The 22,694-nt window shown below is 39.1% G+C and overlaps 1 pseudogene; it reads left to right on the forward strand.

The window, feature by feature from the left end:
• The first annotated feature begins 210 nt into the window (after positions 1–210).
• On the forward strand, positions 211–1,754 carry LOC133084579 (eIF-2-alpha kinase GCN2-like; annotated as a pseudogene).
• The last annotated feature ends 20,940 nt before the right edge of the window (positions 1,755–22,694 follow it).

Consider the following 22,694-nt stretch of genomic DNA (forward strand, 5'->3'; position numbering starts at 1 on the left):
AGGAACTCATACAACTTAATAGCAAAAAACCTACAGACAACCCAATTAAAATATGGGCAAAAGATTGGAATAGAGTTTTTCCAGAGAAGACATATGAATGGCTAACAGGCACATAAAAAGGGGCTTAACATCACTAATCATCAGAGAAATGCAAATCAAAACTGCAATATTACCTCACACCACTTAGGAGGACTATTAACAAAAAGGCAAATGATAATAGGTGTTGGCAAGGATGTTGAGAAAAGGGAATCTGCTGTCCTCAACCTGGAAGAACCTGTTATAATAAGCTCTTGTGACCTCCTTGTTGTAAGTGCTGGCCAGATGTCCATGACCAGAGCCATCAACCAAGCCCAGAAACTCTGGTCAGCGAGAATCACAGCAGAAATCATGTATGACTCGTCACAGTCCCAAGAGGAATTACAGGAGTATTGCAGACATGATGAACTCACCTATGTGACCCTTGTCTCAGATAAAGAAGGAAGCCATGTCAAGGTTAAATCTTTTGAGAAGGAATGGCTAACAGAGAAATGAGTGCTGGAGTCCAATCTCATGGTCCACGTTGGGCAGAAACTGAGGACTAAAGTCAGTGATGAAAGTGTTACTAAACTTAGATTTGGCTGCTCACTGCTTGAAAGCCAATACTCAAGAGACAAGTATTGGTAGAAAGGAAAGGTTGCTTTATTTAGGAGGCCAGCAATCCTGGGAAGAAGGTGGACTCATGTCGCAAAGAACCAACTCCCAACTGCCAATCAAGGGGCATGAGATTTTAAAGGGAAGTTTCAGGGGTTGTAAGTGGAGGGAGTGGGCTACATGCAGAACAGCACAGTCAACTCTGACAATCAACTTGAATTTGGTCATGTGGTGGTCTGATCAGTGTCATCTTGATTGTTTTAAGTACAGTTAATCTTCAGTTCCAGGGTCTGTTTGTTCCCATTTCCTTGAGGCCAGTTCTTGGAATTGTGTAAGATGGAGCAGTTTATGTCATGGCTACAGTCTGGTCATCATGCAGTTAACTTCTTCCACCTGGTTGGGGTTTCTGTATCTGCAAAACAGCTCAAAGTACATGGCTCAGAATATTATCTATAGCCCTTGAGGAGGAACTAGAGGTCCTTGACTTTGTTTAATGACTAAACTATTATTATTTTGTCTTATTGACTGCTTTTCTTTGCTTCTGCATTTTTCTCACTTCTCTGATTAAATTAATTATTTGGCTAAAGTTTTTCTACAGACAAGAGGCAAGTGGAGGATGTAGGGGGCAGGTGTCACAGGAAGGCCCCTTGGGTCCTGCTCGGTTACAAAAGGACTATCAGAGAAGTTTCTGAAAATCTTGCAGTACAAAATCTGAAGGGGTCATTTTCAAATGCTTCAGGTTTGTTGAAATCCATGAAGCAACATTTGTTCATATTGTGAGTGTGATAGTCCCAGAGAAGCTGTCAGCCAGCACTAGGGGATGGTATGAAACTCAGATAAAAACACTTCATACCTGCCTTGCCAACTTACATCAGAAAAGCAGTGAAATTGAAATTTTGGCTGTGGATCTACCCAAAGAAACAATCTTACAGTTTTTATCATTAGAGTGGGATGCTGATGAACAGGCATTTAACACAACTGTGAAGTAGCTGCTGTCATCCTTGTCAAAATAAAGACACCTCAAATTAGTCTGTGATGAAATTTATAACATCAAAGTAGAAAAAAAGGTGTCTGTGCTATTCCTGTATAGCTACAGCGATGAATACTACAGAAACTTATTTTAATTCTCAAGAATGATCATTACATTGTTCAAAAAGACAGGAGCTTATACTATAAAGTGTTGCACATTCATTGTAATTTAAAATTAACTTTACATTCTAAGAAGCTGTCTTACAAAGTAAGTTGTAAGTTTTTCATGTGTAATATATTATAAATTTATCTTTTTGAACTCAATAAATGCTTTCATATTTTAAAAAGGGAACTCTTATGCACACATGATGGGAGTGTAAACTGGTACAGCCACAGTGGAAAACAGTTTCTGAGGTTCCTCAAAAAATTAAAATAGAACTACCATATGATCTAGCAATCCCACGTCTGAGTATATATCCGAAGGAAACAAAACCATTATCTCAAAGAGATAGCTGTACTCCCATGTTCATTGCAGCATTATTCACAATAACCAAGGTATGAAAACAACCTGTCTGTCAGTGGAAGAATAATCAAGAAATTATTAGATACATTTACAGACACAAACACACACACACACACACACACACACACACACACAGAGGAATATTACTCAGCCTTAAAAAAAATGGAAATCCTGTCATTTTTGACAATGTGGATAACCTAGAAGGCATTATGCTAAATGAAATAAGCCAGACAAAGACAAACACTGTATGGTATTGAAATGGAGCAGGACCCTATGGTCTATGCCACCCATGTCCTCAGCCTGCCTTTTGTCTGTGGAAAAACTTTAGCCAAAGAATAAGTTTAATCAGAGAAGTGAGAAAATGCAGAAACAAAGGACAAGAGTCAAAGGAGACCAAATAATAATAGTTTAGTCATTAAGCATAGTCAAGGACCTTTAGTTCCTTCTCAAGGGCTATAGATAATATTCTGAGCCATATCCTGTGAGCTGTCTTATAGATACTGAAACCCACACCAGGTGGAAAAGTTAACTTCGTGATGACCAGACTGTAGCCATGACATAAGCTGCCACAATTCCGAGAATTGGCCTCAAGAAATAGAAACAAACCTACCCTGGAAATAAAGATTAATTGTACTTAAAACAATCAAGATGACGCTGATCAGACCACCAATGACCAATTTCAAGATGACTGTCAGAGCTGACTGTGCTATTTCTGCATGTAGCCCCCTCCCTCTGTCTATAAAAGCTCTTGCCCCCTGATTTTCAGTGGGGGTGAGTTGGCCTATGGACAGGCATCCGCCCTCCCCCACACTTGCTGGCATCCAAAATAAAGCAAACTTTCCTTTCCACCAACCTTGCCCCTTTATTGGCTTTTGAGTGGTCAGCAGCCAGACCCCACTTTCGGTTACAGTATCACTTAGATGGGGAATCTAAAAAAAAGTTGAACACATAGAAACAGAGTAGAAAAGTGGTTTCCAGGGACTGCAGATGGGGGTAATAAGAGATTGGTAAAAAGGAAAAAGTCAATTATGAGATGAATAAGGTCTGAGGATCGAATGTATAACATGGTGACTATGAGTTGATAACACTCAGTTATCAGTTTCAGTTTTGTATAACTGAAATTTGCTAAGAGAGTAAAACTTAAATGTTCTCTCCACAAAAAGAAAAAAGGCAAATATGTTAGGTGATGGATATGTTAATTAACTTGACTGGAGGGAGGGGAATCCTTTCACAACGTAGATGTATATCAAATCATCATGTTGCACACTTTAATTATCTTACAATTTTATTTGTCATTTATACCTCAATAAAGCAGAAAAAGTAAGTACCCATGTGCACTCCTAAGTTTTCCCTTAGGTCTCCTTGTGAGAATCACTAAATTATTTAGTTACCTCTTAAGTGTGCTTTTCTTCCTTCTAAATTAGGAGTCTTTAAATAAATTTGTCAGAAAGATTGTTTAAATAAATCTTGTTCTATACAAAATTAGCTTTAAGGAGTTGACAGGATTGATTCAGGGGACAGAAAATTCTGATAAGAATTGGATGTTAGATTACAGACAGGGTCCACGGGTGCTAAGGGGAGGAGAAGTGTTCAGAAACAGGGGAACAAAGTAGCAAACAAAGAAAGCCCTCAGACCAGGGTAGGTAGTATACTAGGGCGTTTATGCTTTTTTTGTTCCAAAGGGAACTTCTGAGAACAAAATATGCAGGCTTGTAATTTTTATTGTTTTCCTAACGATACAAACTCTTTATTTTATTTTTCTTTAACAAGTCACCCTCATCATTCAGCTTGAGGTTCTTCACTGAGAAGCTAGTCCATAATGCAGATTCAATTTTCAGACAAAATTTCCTGAGGCAGTGTATATATTTTATTTTAGACCAAACAATGGGTAACATACTAAAGTCCTCCACCCCACTAATACTGTGATTCTACTAACAAAACTATTAAATATTAGGCCTGGTTTTTCTTTAAAACTTTACTTTTGTTTTTCATTTGATTCTATTTCCAAAAGTTTTTGGCTACACATAATTTTACTAAGGTATTTGTATTGGACTCAATGTAATATCATTTTAACCAAAAACGTCCCTTTTGTCTTTGAATTGGTACCATATTTGTATTTTAGAAACATTTAGTTTCCTAGCACCCAGTGATGTAAAAAAATAACTGGCTTAGTACAAAAACTTTCGCAAATCATTTATCTAAAACTACCACTGACCCTTGAACAACGCCAGGGTTAGAGGTGCCCATTCCTACACAGTCTGAAATCGGTGCTCCATATTCATGGTTCTGCATCCACAGATTCAACCAACCTTAAATTATGTAGTAACATAGTATGCATTTATTGAAAAAAAAATCTACATATAAGTGGACTTGTGCAGTTCAAACCCATGTTGTTCAAGGGTCAATTGTACTTGCTTATATAAGTTGCAATTTCCTAAGAATCCCCTCTCCTGTTTGGGGCAATGGACAGTGTGTGTGTGTGTGTGTTTGTGTGTGTGCGTGTTTTTGAACCAGCATTCTCATTTATCTCGTTAAAAGCTTAAAACAACAACAAAGTAGAATACTGAACTTATTCGTTTCATTAAAAGTCACAACCTTTTCTTGGTTAATTGATGGTCGGTCTCTTTCCCCCTGATATTAATTCAATATTCTGTATTGTATTATTTTTCCCTAGGAAACTTATAATTCAATGCATCATGTGTTTGTTATTACTTTTCTATATTTTTATTTAGTTGTTTAATAAAGGTCTTCAAAAAACACAAGTTGGATTTTTTTCAGTTTTATTTTTCTCCTGTTTTTTTTTTTTTTGTATGGAAAATTTCAAACACAAAGTCAAGGGAATGGAATGATTCACTGCCATGTACTATTTTTTTTTTTTTTAATATTTATTTATTTTGTCTGCACCGGGTCTTAGCTGTGGCATGTGGGATCTTTTTTCTTTCTTTTTTTTTTTTTTTTAATTCTTTATTTTATTTATTTATTTTTGGCTGTGTTGGGTCTTCGTTTCTGTGTGAGGGCTTTCTCCAGTTGCGGCAAGCGGGGGCCACTCTTCATCGCGGTGCGCGGGCCTCTCACTATCGCGGCCTCTCTTGTTGCGGAGCACAGGCTCCAGACGCGCAGGCTCAGTAGTTGTGGCTCACGGGCCCAGTTGCTCCACAGCATGTGGGATCTTCCCAGACCAGGGCTCAAACCCTGTCCCCTGCATTGGCAGGCAGATTCTCAACCACTGCTCCACCAGGGAAGCCCCACTGCCATGTACTATTATCCAGCTTTAACAATTACAAACACATGGTCAGTCTTGCCACATTTTGTATATTTTTGCTTTAGTCAGCTTGTTTTTTTCTTGCATTTCCTTAAGATACTCAGACTTTATCTACTATTGTATATAATGTTTTACCTTATTTTTGTGTACCATCTTGACCATGTTTCTCAAATACTGTAAATTTACTTTTAGTAGTACCTAAAGCCTTGTCTTGTCTCCTCAGGCATCATTCACACTAGATGACAAACATATGGATGTGTATTCTGGTACTCACGTGTCAACAACAAGGCATTTTTTATTTGAGTCTACCTGGATTACGAAGAGTGAAAAACTGGCCAAACCAGTTTGACCGACACAGGAAATGTGACCAAAAATAGTACATTTTTCAAGTTTAGTGAAGGTTGAAACTGACAATTTAAAATTTCTGAACATTGACTAAACCATCAACTCTATTTCCTGGTGTTTTTCTTTCTTTGTATATGAGGAAAATTGAAGCAAAGAGTCAAAATATCATGGACTGTGGGAGGGAGATTGGCTTCCTTCATTTTTCTTAGTTCTTACTTTCTTATTCTTTCAATCGTCCAAAATAACTTGGGGATTTAGTAATTCATTAAAGATCTGCCATATCAGCATATCATATGTCACTTAATTAATTTTCTACAATGAATTAATATTATTGATGCCATATTGATTCTTTAAACCATGTAATAGAAAAATTAGAGCAAATTTAAAGGAGTATCATATCTAGATATATGTTAAATGCTTTCTTATGAACTTTAATATTGTTAACCTGTGTTTATCTAAATTTTTCTTTCATGTTTATCACATTCCTAAGTCTCTCTTTTTTGAGACATTTGAAAATAACAGTGCTAGGCACACAGCAAAATTGTGAGGAAGGTACAGAGATTTCCCATATACCCCCTGCCCCTCTCCAAATAGCCACTCCATAAATGTTACCAAACCAAACTTGGGTCCACTCACCTATGGACATTTGCATTTCCTTGATGACATGTTTTGTTTGTTTGTTTGTTTGTTTGTTTATTTATTTATGGCTGTGTTGGGTCTTCGTTTCTGTGCGAGGGCTTTCTCTAGTTGTGGCAAGCGGGGGCCACTCTTCATTGCGGTGCGCGGGCCTCTCACTATCGCGGCCTCTCTTGTTGCGGAGCACAGGCTCCAGACGCGCAGGCTCAGTACTTGTGGCTCATGGGCTCAGTTGCTCCATGGCACGTGGGATCTTCCCAGACCAGGGCTCGAACCCGTGTCCTCTGCATTGGCAGGCAGATTCTCAACCACTGCGCCACCAGGGAAGCCCTGATGACATGTTTTGAGGAACATCTTTTCATATGCGTATTTCCCATCTGTATATCTTCTCTACTCTAAGTACCTCATATAAGTGGAATGCCAACAAACACATGAAACACTTCTCATATAAGAAGACACAGTATAAGTCTTCTTGTGACTGGCTTATTTCATTTAGCATAATGTTCCCAAGGTTTATTCATGTTATACAATATTGCAGAATTTCCTTCCTTTTTAAGGCTAAATAATATTCCATTATGTACATACCACATTTTTCTTATCTTTTCATGTGTGTATGAATATTTCAGTTGCATCCACATTTTAGCTGTTGTGAATAATGCTGCTGTGATTGTGGGTATATAAATATCCCTTTGAGACCCTGCTTTCAATTCTTTTGGTTATATCCCCAGAAGTGGAATTGCTGGATCCTATGGTATATCTATTTTTAAGTTCCTGAGGAACTGTCATACTGTTTTCTACAGTGGCTGTAACATTTTCTATCCCCACCAACTGGGCATAAGGGGTCCAATTTCTCCACATCTGGGCCAACACTTGTTATTTTATGTTTTTTTGATAGTAGTCATCCTGATGGGTGTGAGATGGTATTTCATTGTAGTTTTTTTTTTTTTAAACATCTTTATTGGAGTATAATTGCTTTACAATGGTGTGTTAGTTTCTGCTGTATAACAAAGTGAATCAGCTATACATATACATATATGCCCATATCTCCTCCCTCTTGCATCTCCCTCCCACACTTCCTATCCCACCCCTCTAGGTGAACACAAAGCACCGAGCTGATCTCCCTGTGCTATGCAGCTTCTTCCCACTAGCTATCTATTTTACATTTGGTAGTGTATATATGTCCATGCCACTCTCTCACTTTGTCCCAACTTACCCTTCCCCCTCCCTGTGTCCTCAAGTCCATTCTCTACGTCTCCGTCTTTGTGCCTGTCCTGCGCCTAGGTTCTTCAGAACTTTTTTTTCTTTTTAGATTCCATATATATGTGTTAGCATATGGTATTTTTCTCTTTCTGACTTACTTCACTCCGTATGACAGTCTCTAGGTCCATCCACTTCACTACAAATAACTTAATTTCGTTTCTTTTTATGGCTAAGTAATATTCCATTGTATATATGTGCCACATCTTCTTTATCCATTCATCTGTCGATGGACACTTAGTTTGCTTCCATGTCCTCGATATTGTAAATAGAGCTGCAATGAACATTTTGGTACATGACTCTTTTTGAATTATGGTTTTCTCAGGATATATGCCCAGTAGTGGGATTGCTGGGTCGTATGGTAGTTCTATTTTTAGTTTTTTAAGGAACCTCCATACTGTTCTCCATAGTGGCTGTATCAATTTACATTCCCACCAACAGTGCAAGAGAGTTCCCTTTTTTCCACACTCTCTCCAGCATTTATTTTTTGTAGATTTTTTGATGATGGCCATTCTGACAAGTGTGAGGTGATACCTCATTGTAGTTTTGATTTACATTTCTCTAATGATTAGTGATGTTGAGCATCCTTTCATGTGTTTGTTGGCAATCTGTATATCTTCTTTGGAGAAATATCCATTGAGGTCTTCTGCCCATTTTTGGATTGGGTTTTTTGTTTTCTTTGATATTTAGCTGCATGAGCTGCTTGTATATTTTGGAGGTTAATCCCTTGTCAGTTGCTTCGTTTGCAAATGTTTTCTCCCATTCTGAGTGTTGCCTTTTCATCTTGTTTATGGTTTCCTGTGCAAAAGCTTTTAAGTTTCATTAGGTACCATTTGTTTATTTTTGTTTTTATTTCCATTTCTCTAGGAGCTGAGTTAAAAAGGATCTTGCTGTGATTTATGTCATAGAGTGTTCTGCCTATGTTTTCCTCTAAGAGTTTTATAGTGTCTGGCCCTACATTTAGGTCTTTAATCCATTTTGAGTTTATTTTTGTGTATGGTGTTAGGGAGTGCTCTAACTTCACTCTTTTACAGTTTGTCCAGTTTTCCCAGCACCACTTATTGAAGAGGCTGTCTTTTCTCCATTGTATATTCTTGTCTCCTTTATCAAGATAAGGCGACCATATGTGCGTGGGTATATCTCTGGGCTTTCTATCCTGTTCCATTGATCTATATTTCTGTTTTTGTGCCAGTACCATACTGTCTTGATTACTGTAGCTTTGTAGTAAAGTCTGAAATCAGGGAGCCTGATTCCTCCAGCTCCGTTTTTCTTTCTCAAGATTGCTTTGGCTATTTGGGGTCTTTTGTGTTTCCATACAAACTGTGAAGTTTTTTTTCTAGTTCTGTGAAAAATGCCATTGGTAGTTTGATAGGGATTGCATTGAATCTGTAGATTGCTTTGGGTAGAATAGTCATTTTCACAATGTTGATTCTTCCAATCCAAGAACATGGTATATCTCTCCATCTGTTTGTATCACCTTTAATTTCTTTCATCAGTATCTTACAGTTTTCTGCATACAGGTCTTTTGTCTCCTTAGGTAGGTTTATTCCTAGGTATTTTATTCTTTTTGTTGCAACGGTAAATGGGAGTGTTTCCTTAATTTCTCTTTCAGAATTTTCATCATTACTGTATAGGAATACAAGAGACTTCTGTGTATTAATTTTTTATCCTGCTACTTTACCAAATTCATTGATTAGCTCTAGTAGTTTTCTGGTAGCATCTTTAGGATTCTCTATGTATAGTATCACGTCACCTGCAAACAGTGACAGTTTTACTTCTTCTTTTCTGATTTGGATTCCTTTTATTTCTTTTTCTTCTCTGACTGCTGTGGCTAAAACTTCCAAAACTATGTTGAATAATAGTGGTGAGAGTGGGCAACATTGTCTTGTTCCTGATCTTAGTGGAAATGGTTTCAGTTTTTCACCATTGAGGACGATGTTGGCTGTGGGTTTGTCATATATGACCTTTATTATGTAGAGGTAAGTTCCCTCTATGCCTACTTTCTGGAGAGTTTTTATCATAAATGGGTGTTGAATTTTGTCAAAAGATTTTTCTGCGTCTATTGAGATGATCATATGGTTTTTTTCCTTCAGTTTGTTAATATGGTTTATCATACTGATTGATTTGCGTATATTGAAGAATCCTTGCATTCCTGGGATAAACCCCACTTGATCACGGTGTATGATCCTTTTAATGTGCTGTTGGATTCTGTTTGCTAGTATTTTATTGAGGACATTTGCATCCATGTTCATCAGTGATATTGGCCTGTAGTTTTCTTTTTTTGTGACATCTTTGTCTGGGTTTGGTATCAGGGTGAGGGTGGCCTCATAGAATGAGTTGGGGAGTGTTCCTCCCTCTGCTATATTTTGGAAGAGTTTGAGAAGGATAGGTGTTAGCTCGTCTCTAAATTTTTGATAGAATTTGCCTGTGAAGCCATCTCATCCTGGGCTTTTGTTTGTTGGAAGATTTTTAGTCACAGTTTCAATTTCAGTGGTTGTGATTGGTCTGTTTATATTTTCTATTTCTTCCTGGTTCAGTCTCGGAAGGTTGTACTTTTCTAAGAATTTGTCCATTTCTTCCAGGTTGTCCATTTTATTGGCATAGAGTTACTTGTAGTAATCGCTCATGATCCTTTGTATTTCTGCAGTGTCAGTTGTTACTGCTTTTTCATTTCTAATTCTGTTGATTTGAGTCTTGTCCCTTTTTTTCTTGATGAGTCTGGCTAATGGTTTATCAATTTTGATTATCTTCTCAAAGAACCAGCTTTTAGTTTTATTGACCGTTGCTATTGTTTCCTTCATTTCTTTTTCATTTATTTCTGATCTGATCTTTATGATTTCTTTCCTTCTGCTAACTTTGGGGTTTTTTGTTCTTCTTTCTCTAATTGCTTTAGGTGTAAGGTTACGTTCTTTATTTGAAATGTTTCTTGTTTCTTGAGGTTGGATTGTATTGCTATAAACTTCCCTCTTAGAACTACTTTTGCTGCATGCCATAGGTTTTGGGTCATTGTGTTTTCATTGTCATTTGTTTCTAGGTATTTTTTGACTTCTTCAGTGATCTCTTGATTATTAAGTAGTGTATTGTTTAGCCTCCATGTGTTTGTATTTTTTACAGATTTTTTTCCTGTAATTGATATCTAGTCTCATAGCATTGTGGTCAGCAAAGATACTCCATATGATTTCAGTTTTCTGAAATTTACTGAGGCTTGATTTGTGACCCAAGATATGATCTATCCTGGAGAATGTTCTATGAGCACTTGAGAAGAACGTGTATTCTGTTGTTTTGGGATGGAATGTCCTGTAAATATCAATTAAGTCCATCTTGTTTAATGTATCATTTAAAGTTTGTGTTTCCTTATTTATTTTCATTTTGGATGATCTGTCCACTGGTGAAAGTGGGGTGTTAAAGCCCCCTACTATGATTGCGTTACTGTCAACTTCCCCTTTTATGGCTGTTAGCATTTGCCTTATGTATTGAGGTGCTCCTGTGTTGGGTGCATAAATATTTACAATTGTTATATTCTTCTTGGATTGATCCCTTGATCATTATGTAGTGTCCTTCTTTGTCTCTTGTAATAGTCTTCATTTTAAAGTCTATTTTGTCTGATATGAGAATTGCTACTCCAGCTTTCTTTTGATTTCCATTTGCATGGAATATCTTTTTCCATCCCCTCACTTTCAGTCTGTATGTGTCCCTAGGTCTGAAGTGGGTCTCTTGTAGACAGCATATATACAGGTCTTGTTTTTGTATCCATTCTGCCAGTCTATGTCTTTGGTTGGAGCATTTGATCCATTTACATTTAAGTTAGTTATCGACATGTATGTTCCTATTACCATTTTCTTAATTGTTTTGGGTTTGTTATTGTAGGTCTTTCCCTTCTCTTGTGTTTCCTGCCTAGAGAAGTTCCTTTAGCATTTGTTGTAAAGCTGGTTTGGTAGTGCTGAATTCTCTTAACTTTTGCTTATCTGTAAAGATTTTAATTTCTCCGTTGAATCTGAATGAGATCCTTGCTGGGTAGAGTAATCATGCTTGTAGGTTTCTCCCTTTCATCACTTTAAATATGTTTTGCCACTCCCTTCTGGCTTGCAGAGTTTCTGCTGAAAGATCAGCTGTTAACCTTATGGGGATTCCCTTCTATGTTATTTGTTGCTTTTCCCTTGCTGCTTTTAGTATTTTTTCTTTGTATTTAATTTTTGATAGTTTGATTAATATGTGTCTTGGCATGTTTCTCCTTGGATTTATCCTGTATGGGACTCTCTGTGATTCCTGGACTTGATTGACTATTTCCTTTCCCATATTAGTGAAGTGTTCAAGTATGATCTCCTCAAATATTTTCTCAGTCCCTTTTTCTCTTCTTCTTCTGGGACCCCTGTAATTCGAATGTTGGTGCGTTTAGTGTTGTCCCAGAGGTCTCTGAGACTGTCCTGAATTCTTTTCATTCTTTTTTCTTTATTCTGCTCTGTGGTAGTATTTCCATTATTTTATCTTCCAGGTCACTTATCCGTTCTTCTGCCTCAGTTATTCTGCTATTGATTCCTTCTAGAGAATTTTTAATTTCATTTATGGTGTTGTTCATCATTGTTTGTTTGCTCTTTAGTTCTTCTAGGTCCTTGTTAAACGTTTCTTGTATTTTCTCATTTTATTTCCAAGATTTTGGATCATGTTTACTATCATGACTATGAATTCTTTTTCAGGTAGACTGCCTATATCCTCTTCATTTGTTTGGTCTGGTGGGTTTTTACCTTGCTCCTTCATCTGCTGCATCTTTCTCTGTCTTCTCATTTTGTTTAATTTACTGTGGTTGGGGTCTCCTTTTTGCAGGCTGCATGTTCATAGTTCCCGTTGTTTTTGGTGTCTGCCCCCAGTGGGTGAGGTTGGTTCAGTGGCTTGTGTAGGCTTCCTGGTGGAGGGAACTGGTGCCTGTGTTCTGGTGGGTAGGGCTGGATCTTGTCTTCCTGGTGGGCAGGGCCGCATCCAGTGGTGTCTGTGAACTTAGTGTGAACTTAGTATGATTTTAGGCAGCCTCTCTGCTAATGGGTGGGGTTGTGTTCCTGTCTTGCTAGTTGTTTGGCATGGAACGTCCAGCATTGGAGCTTGCTGGTCGTTGAGTGGAGCTGGGTCTTATCGTTGAGATGGAGATCTCTGGGAGAGCTCTCGCCAATTGATATTACATGGGGCTGGGAGGTCTCTGGTTGTCTAATGTCCTGAACTCAGCTCTCCCACCTCAGAGACTCAGGCCTGACACCAGGCCGGAGCACCAAGCCTCTGTCAGCCACACGGCTCAGAAAAAAAGAAAGAAAATAAATAAATAAATTTTAAAATTATTAAAATTAAAAATAAAAAAATAATAATAATAATAATAAAGAGACCAAACCAATAAACAAATCCACCAATGATAACAAGTGCTAAAAACTAAACTAAGGTAAACATAAAAATTAGAAACAAATCAGTTACAAACAGCAAACCCTAAGTCTACAGTTTGCTCCCAAAGTCCACCACCTCAATTTTGGGATGATTCGTTGTCTATTCAGGTATTCCACAGATGCAGGGTTTATCAAGTTGATTGTGGGAGTTTAATCTGCTGCTCCTGAGGCTGCACGGAGAAATTTCCCTTTCTCTTCTTTGTTTGCACAGCTCCTGGGGTTCAGCTTTGGTTTTGGCCCCACCTCTGCATGTAGGTCGAACTCAGGTATCTGTTCCCCACCCAAACAGGAGGGGGTTAAAGCAGCGGCTGATTAGGGGGCTCTGGCTCATTCAGGCCAGGGGGAGGGAAGGGTATGGTAGTTATAATTAGAATGTGGGGCCAGCCTGCAGTGGCAGAGGCTGGCGTGATGTTGCAACAACCTGAGGTGCGCTGTGTGTTCTCCTGAGGAAGTTGTCCCTGGATCACGAGACCCTGGCAGTGGCAGGCTGCACAGTCTCCCGGTGGGGAGTGTCTTTAGTGAGCTGTGTCTGCACACAGGATTCTTGGTGGCTGCAGCAGCAGTGTTAGCATTTCATTCCCGTCTCTGGGGTCCGAGCTGATAGCTGTGGCTCGCACCCATCTCTGGAGCTCGTTTAGGTGGTGCTCTGCCTTCTGTGGGCAGACGGGGAAGGAATCCCCTCTCCTCGTGCACCCTGAAACAATGGTCTCTTGCCTCTTAGGCAGGTCCAGACTTTTTCCCGGACTCCCTCCCGGCTAGCTGTGGCGCACTAGTCCCCTTCAGGCTGTGTTCACGCAGCCAACCCCAGTCCTCTCCCTGGGGTCTGACCTCCGAAGTCCATGCCTCAGCTCCCAGCCCCCACCCACCCCAGCGGGTGAGCGGACAAGCCTCTCGGGCTGGTGAGTGCTGGTTGGCACTGATCCTCTGTGTGGGAATCTCTCTGCTTTGCCCTCTGCACCCCTGTTGCTGTGCTCTCCTCCGTGGCTCCAAAGCTTCCCCCTCCACCCACACCCGCATCTCTGCCAGTGAATGGGCTTCCTAGTGTGTGGAAACTTTTCCTTCTTCACAGCTCCCTCCCAGAGGTGCACGTCCCCTCCCTATCCTTTTGTCTCTGTTTTTTGTTTTTTCTTTTGCCCTACTCAGGTACGTGAGGATTTTCTTGCCTTTTGAGAAGTCTGAGGTCTTCTGCCAGCATTCAGTGGGTGTTCTGTAGGAGTTGTTCCACATGTAGATGTATTTTTGATGTATTTGTGAGGAGGAAGGCAGTCTCCACGTCTTACTCCTCTGCCATCTTGAAGGTCCCCTTCATTGTAGTTTTGATTTGCATTTCCCTAATGATTAGAGATGTTGAGTATCTTTTCTTGTGCTTACTGGCTTTATATATATCGAAGGGATCAAAGTCACATCCCCTGCATTGGGAGGCGAATTCTAAACTACTGCGCCACCTGGGAAGTCCCAGGTTGTTTGTTTTTTTTTATTGTTGAGTTTTAGGGTTTCTCTGTATATTCTGGTCATTAATCTCTCATCATATACATGATTTGCAAAGTTTTTTTCTCCCATTCTGTGGGTTGCCTTTTTACTCTGAGGACAGTGTCTTTTGATGAACAAAATCAAAAATTTTCATGAAGTCCAATTTGTTTATTTTTTTTATTGTTGTTGCCTATGCCTTTGGTGTCATACCAAGAAATCATTGCCAAATCCAATGTCTTGAAGCTTTTGTCCTAAGGGAGAAGCTGAATTTATTGAAATATGGAAAAAGAGCTTGGATAAGGACTTTGAAACATTAATGAGATTTATCCCCAGGTTTCCAAGAAGCTAGACAAATGGGGGTTTAGGGAAGGAAGAAGGAATAAGCTAAACTCAACACTCTTGAAAGCTTCTTGTAAAGGCAGAGAACTGAAATCTAATTCCTCCTCTTCCTTAGGTTAGGAAAGACACTGAAATAGATTTAATAAGATACAGATAAGATGAAGGGAAGAGATTCTATGATGGATCTAGGAAGAAGTGATAGGGAACACCTTCCAAACAGATGTCTTTATACAAGCCTGCTGTTAGATGTCCAACCCTGCAGGTTTGCTCTAAACAAGTTTGACTCATACATGGAAGTAACGATGGCCTGGATGCCACGAGGTCAGAGAGCTGCAGTGCTTGTCTAAGGGAAAGTTATAAATGTCCTTGACTTTCAGAAGTGTGGGTGTTCCTCTTAAAATCCCAACATCTTTTAGGACTGAAGATGATTGGGATGTTTCAGAGAATAAAGGCCAAATCCACTCTCAGGTATAATGGACTGTATTTTAACAAACACCACTACTTTATTACACACCTAATGAATGACATTTTCAGTGAAGCTTTCTCAAATTCATCTGGAACAGACCACTAAGTATCTACAGGTGTGCCCTTGTGTTTTCATAAAGGAAAACACTATTGAATTTGGCTAATGAAACTCTGGCTCATGTTTTTGAAGAAGATAACTTAAAATGGATGAAGCAATATGTCTTCTTTCTAGATGAGATCTTTTTTAACAAATGTATGACATCAGTTTGAGTGGGGACACTGGCTTAGTCCAAGTGATCCATATTCTCTCATCTTTATTTCTTTGACTGCTGCCTTGTCCCAGAATAACAACAATAATCTACCTCCTACAGAAAAGAGTACAGTCATCCTGATGCTATAACCTGGTCTCTGCAGATGGCATATAAATTTGAATTTCAGACATCTTAGACAGAATTCATGGGGTTAAGACAAAAACTAGGTGGTTTTGGTGAGTGATGAATTATTTTTAAAAATTGAAAAATTTTTTTAAAAATTTATTTACTTATTTATGTTTTTGGCTGCCTTTGGTCTTTGTTGCTGCACATGGCTTTCTCTAGTTGCCGCAAGCAGGAGATACTCTTCTTTGTGGTGCGCGGGCTTCTCATTGCGGTGGCTTCTCTTGTTGCAGAGCACGTGCTCTAGGCACGTGGGCTTCAGTAGTTGTGGCATGTGGGCTCAGTAGTTGTGGTTCGTGGGCTCTAGAGCACAGGCTCAGTAGCTGTGGCACACGGGCTTAGTTGTTCTGCGGCATGTGGGATCTTCCGGGACCAGGGCTTGAACCCGTGTCCCCTGCATTAGCAAGTGGATTCTTAACTACTGCGCCACCAGGGAAGCCCCTCATCTCCTCGTCTTGATGAGCTTCTCTGCTCCCTTTAATCTTTCCTCAGGTGGTTTCTTGGCTGCTCCTCCCTTAATTAGCAACAGTTTGAATCTGCCCTTTGGAATTCAGGGAAGGTCATGGAGGCTGGAGCCTTGCCTATGAGAAATGGGGAGTGTGTGTGTGTGTGTGTGTGTGTGTGCGTGTGCACGCGCATGCAAAAAATGGCCTCCATGCCTCGGAGCCCCACAGGGCCTTGCTTGGTTTCACTTGCAATAATACCCTGGGCTGCTCTGGACTCTGATCACTGCTTCTTCCATTGCCCCATTATTTAAGCACCCTGGGATTGACTCCTAAGGAAATCTCACCCACTGGTGCCCTCTGCACCGACTCAAATACACACAGGGACCAGACGGGAGATGTACTTATTGGGGAGAGAAGACACCAGCTGTCTGGTGTTTAGGACGTGGCCCTCCTGAGGCCTGGGGAAAAGCCATCAGTCAAGAACCCCCGAGTGACCCCTGTTATGCAGGTGAGCCTCTCTCCCCGTACTGCAAAGGCACCCCCTCTTGGGCTAGCCACTTAGGGAGGTGGTTTATTCCTCAGAAATGTGCTGGGCATGTGCTTCCCCTGGGTAACTGTTACTTTTTGGCCCACGGATAAATCCATTGTCTTATCAGGACAACACCAACTCCTCCTTCCCTTCTCTGGGGTGGGCTCTAGCCCACCCTTGCTTAGATAATGCCTAATCTGTGCACAATGCACATTAGGCCAGCTAAGTTCTCGGGACCTAGGTATAACCATTCATAATATCACCCAGCCCTGAGATCAAAGGGCAATGAGACTCATTCCAGCAGGAGTAGAGATCCCTCTCGGACTGGAGGCCCCTTGGGGAGGTGTCCCGTACTGTGAAATCACTCTACAAAATCTCACCTGGGCCCTCGAGTACTTGTCTAAAAATGTGGGGGATGCTTTACAAGGACTCTGTACTTCTCTGGACTCACTAGCAAATGTTCTTCTCGACAATAGCCTAGTCCTTGACTATCTCTTGGGTGAGCAAGGGAGAGTATGTGCAGTTATGAATGAAACTTGCTGCGTGTATGTCAATAACTCTGGTCAGATTGAGGGCAACATAAAAGAGATACATGAGCAAGCTCAGTGGTTACATAGATGTAACACACAAGGTCCTGATCCAAGCTCCATCTGGAATATGGTCAAACAGAGCCTCCCCAGTTTAACCTGGTTTCTTCCATTTCTTGGCCCACTAACTGCTATTATCCTCCTGCTTATCTTTGGGTCTTGCCTCCTTAACTACCTTGTCAACTTTGTTTGTAAATGGCTTGAAGCCATCAAACTTCAGATGATACTAACCCTAGGGTACAAGCAACTGGGACTGCAGGCTGGTGAACATCAGATATATTTTAGGCCAGTCAGGGAACAGTTCTGCTCCTCTAATCCAGGGGAAAACTATGCCCATGTTCAGTAGGAAGCAGCTTCACAAGGCAGAGCTTTGACCTGCAGCATGCCCTCAAGAATGAGGAACAGTTCAAAACCCACCAACCCCTCCTTGAACAGGAATAAACATATCTTTTTAAGTCACAGGGTCCAGAGACAAAGAAAGGTATACAAAGAGACAAACAAAAACCAGATAGAAACAACTGGAACCAAGGTGGCTACGAATCTGACCTCCAACAGACCCTCAGTCTCATTGTATGCTGATTTTACTATATTAGCTACTAGATGACACACCTACTGGCAGTCATGACTGGAAGGTGCAGGCCAAAAAAAGGATAAAAAGATGGTGGCCACCTCATTCCCTCAGAAAGCCCTGCCCCTTCGTCAGTAGCCAAATGCATAGGACTCCCCATCATTAGCCTCATTCCTTCTCCCTTTGTCTTTACTCTTTAAAATCAAATCCCTCTCTTCACATGGGTGAGAAGTTGATCTGTGAACTAAGTTCCCACTTTTCCATTCTTTGGCCATTGAATAAAACTTGTGCGGCATTGATCTCAGCTTTGGTTTTGCTTTTTGGCTGCATGAACCTGAACTAGCATCTATACTTTCTTTTAATTCTTTTAATTCTTGTCCTTATACCAATAACAAGCATGATTGAAAATAACCTCTTAAAAAGAAGGGTCTCTGCAGTATGTTTATTACCTTGTTTTGTAAATCAGAAGAGGAGAACAACATATCTCTCAAAGACTCAAGGAAGAAGCTCCAGCTCCACCTTCAGCTCCCAAAGCTGAAATTCTACTGAAATGATTCCCTGAACGATTTGCCTGTTTTTCTTTAAGTACTATCTTTAAGTACTATGTAAGCATGAAAAAATGACGTAAAAACCCTGACATTTGGGGACTTCCCTGGCGGTCCAGTGGTAAAGACTCTGCACTTCCACTGCAGGGAGCATGGGCTCGATCTCTGGTTGGGGAACTAAGATCCTGCATGCCGCATGGTGTGGCCAAAAGAACAAAACAAAACAAAACAAAAAATCCCCCCAAAAACCTGACATTACTATGTACTTTGTGCATTACATATCCTTCCACATATATAAATAGTATACATATGCTTTATCATACATAATACATGATCACATAATCATGTATTAATTATCTACTCCTGTGTACGTGTTTTTAATTTGGGGGGATGCTATGGCCATCAGAGGCCTTAACACAGTCAAACAACTTGTAGCTGAGCTTAAATTGAATATTATTTACCAAGGTAATCAACTATAATGTGTTATTGAGTCAATGGTCACAGTACATAGAAAAATTACATACACATGTACATACGCACACGCGTTTCAAGTAAATAGCTTCCTTAATCAAACCCTCCTACTTCCCACTAAATCTCATACTTTGTACGCCATTATTGCCCTGCCAAACCCCCCAAACAAGGCAAAGCGTAAAACTACATGAGTCAACTAATTTATCTAACAAACATATTGCCCTTACCTGACCAACCCAAAGTTAGTATAAGTACAAACTAGCCTCCTCATAATACCAATCAGTTACCTGTAGAAGTCTTATGTAGAAAGACATCCCCCTAGATCTGCCATTTACCTCAAATAAAATAAAAAATAAAGTACATTTTAATAGTTTGCCTAAGAAAAAATATTAAATATTTCAATACTAATTTTAACAAAACCCAAACTACTAAACCAAATACCAATATATCACTTAAATACAGAAATCTTCTATGTACAAAGTCCTACTTAACCTGTTGGTGTATCTTAATAATTATAATGAAGCACTGTAAATGCCTAGATGAATTTACTAACTCCATAAACACACAGGTGTGGTCCCAGCCTACTAATTTCTGATAAAATTACACATGCAAGTATCTGCATCCCATTGAGAATGCCCTCTAAATCATAAAAGATTAAAAGAAGCAGGAACCAAGCACACTAAAGTTAATGCCTTGCTTAACTTTGTCCTCATGGGAAATGGCAGTGATAAAAATTAAGCCATAAAAGGAAGTTCAAGTAAGTTATATTAACTAATTAGGGTTGACAAACTTCATATCAGCCACCTTGGTCACAAGACTAACCCATACTAATAGAAATCCAGTGTAAAGTGTGTTAAAGATTATCCCAAAATAAAGTTATGTCCTAGCTAACCTGTAAAAAACATAGCTAAAATAAAAATAAGCTATGAAAATGACTTTAACGTTTCTGATTACATGACAGATGAAATCCAAACTGGGATTAGATATCCCACTATGTTATCCCTAAATTCAAATAATTATAACAATAAAATTATTCCCAAAATACTACTACCATGAGCCTAAAAGTCAAAGAAGTTGGTGGTGCTTCGCGCCGTTCTAGAGGAACCTGTTCTATAATCAATAAACTGTGACAAACCTCACCAGCCCTATATACCGCCATCCTCAGGAAACCCTGGTAAAGAACAATAGCAAGCATAGTTATCACACACAAAAATGTTAGGTCAAGGTAACCTATTGGAAGGGAAGAAGTGGGCTACATTTGCTACCTCAAGAACATAAAATAATTCATACAAAAGTTTTTATGAAATAAAAAACCCAAGGAAGACTTAGTAGTAAATTAAGAATAGAGTGTTTAATTGAATCAGGACATGAAGCATGCACATATTGCCCAACGCCCTCCTCAGATATAGATAACTTTTCATAACCTATTAACAAGTACCAAACATACAGGAGGATATGAGTTGTAAGGAGGTGAGCACACTGGAAAGTGTGCTTGGATGAACCCAAGTGTAGCTTAAAGAAAATCATCTGGTTTACACCCTGGAGATTTTGTACTGCATGAACACTTTGTACTAAAACTAGCCCAAACTTTCCACCAATTTCAACTATCATTAAGTAAATTAAATACAACATTCATTCAACATCTAAAGTACAGGAGATAGAAATTTGTCTGGTGCTATAGATAAAGTACCATAAAGGAATGATGAAAGAAACATTAAAAGTACCCAAAACCTACCCCTTTTACCTTTTGCATAATGATTTAACTAGAAAACTTTAACAAAGAGGACTTAGGTTAAATGCCCTGAAATCAGACGAGCTGCTTATGAACAGTTTACAAGAACAAACTCCTCTATATGGCAAAAGAGTGAAAAAGATTTATGAGTAGAGGTGACAAGCCTAACAAGCCTGGTGACAGCTGGTTGTCCAGAAAAGAATTTTAGCTTAACTTTAAATATTAATTTAAAAACATAACTTTTAACATAATTTTAAATGTTTTTATAAAAAGATACAGCTTTTTAGATATAAGATACAACCTTCCCAAGAGAGTATGCATAAATATCACCATAGTTGGCTTAAAAGCAGCCACCAATTAAGAAAGCATTCAAGATCAACAACACATTCATCTTAATACCAATAGTAAATAAACCAACTTCTAATTTAATACTGGACTAATCTATTAATTAATAGAAGCAATATTGTTAATATGAGTAACAAGAAATATTTCTCCATGCAGAATCTTAGAACAGATAGCCCACTGATAGTTAACAGTAAAATAAACCTAAACTAACACTTAATCTAGTCAAATATTGTTAACCCAACACAAGTATGCATTTAAGGAAAGATTTTAAAAAGTAAAAGGAACTTGGCAATCACAAACCCTGCCTGTTTACCAAAAACATTACCTCTAGCACTTCTGGTATTAGAGGAACTGCCTGCCCAGTGATACCTCTTTAACAGTCACAGTATCCCGACTGTGAAAACACAGCCTAATCATTTGTTCTTTAAAGAAGGATGTGTATGACTGGTCACACAAGGGATTTACTGTCTCTTTTAGTCAGTGAAATGGACCTTCCTGTGAAAAGGTGGAAATAAGATGAGGAGACCCTAAGAAGCTTTAATGAATTAATCTAAAAAATAAACAGTAAACAAATTTTAAGGGATAACATAACTTTTAATGGATTAACAATTTTGCTTGGGTGACCTCAAAGAATAAAACAACCTCAGAGGGATTAAAATTTAGACCTACTAGTCAAAATGCTTTACCACTTATTGATTCAAAACACTGATCAATGGAACAAGTTACCCTAGGGATGATAGCTCAATCCTATTCTAAAGTTCATATCGACAATAGGGTTTTTGACCTCAGTGTTGGTTCAGGACATCCCAATGGTGTGACTGCTATTAATGGTCTGTTTGTTCAATGATTAAAGTCTTATGTGATCTGACTTCAGACTAGAGTAATCCCAGTCAGTTTCTATCTATTATACATTTATCTCAGTATGAAAGGACAAGAGAAATGAGGCGTACTTTACAAAAGCGCCTTCAAACTAAATGATGATATAATCTACATTCAATTAATTTATACATACCCTACTGTAGACAGGGTTTGTTAGGGTTTGCAGAGCCCAGCAATTGCATAAAATTTAAACCTCTATTCCCAGAGGTTCATGTCCTCTCCCTAAGAATATGTTTATAATCAGCATTCTCTCACTAATTACCCAATTTTACTCGCCATAGCATTCCTTACATTAACTGAATGGAAAATCCTAGGCTATATTCAAATCCAGAAAGGGCCAAACATCATCAGCCCTATGGATTATTACAGCCCATTGCTGATGCAGTCAAATTATTTATTAAGGGACCACTATGACCATCAACATCACCAATTTATATGCTTATTATTGTGCCAATGCTAGCCTTAACCCTGGCTGTCACAATATGAATTCCTCTTCTCATACCTTATCCACTAATTAATATAAACTAGGCATACTATTTATATTAGCCATATCAAGCCTAGCCATTTATTCCATCCTCTGACCTGGATGAGCTCCAGATTTAAAATATGCAGTAATTGGAGCTCTATGGACAGCAGCACAGGAAACTTCATATGAAGTAACAGTAGCAGTTATTCTCTTAACCATCCTACTGATAAATGGATCATTTGCACCTTCAACAGTAATTATTACACATGTCGACTGAAAAAAAATGCACAATGTGAGAGTTGTGAGTTAAGTTTTATTTGGGCCAAAATGAGGACTATAGCCCAGGAGACAGCATTTCAGACAACTCAGAGAA

Source organism: Eubalaena glacialis, chromosome 2 (genome assembly GCF_028564815.1).
Source record: "Eubalaena glacialis isolate mEubGla1 chromosome 2, mEubGla1.1.hap2.+ XY, whole genome shotgun sequence".
In the NCBI taxonomy this organism is placed as follows: domain Eukaryota; kingdom Metazoa; phylum Chordata; class Mammalia; order Artiodactyla; family Balaenidae; genus Eubalaena; species Eubalaena glacialis.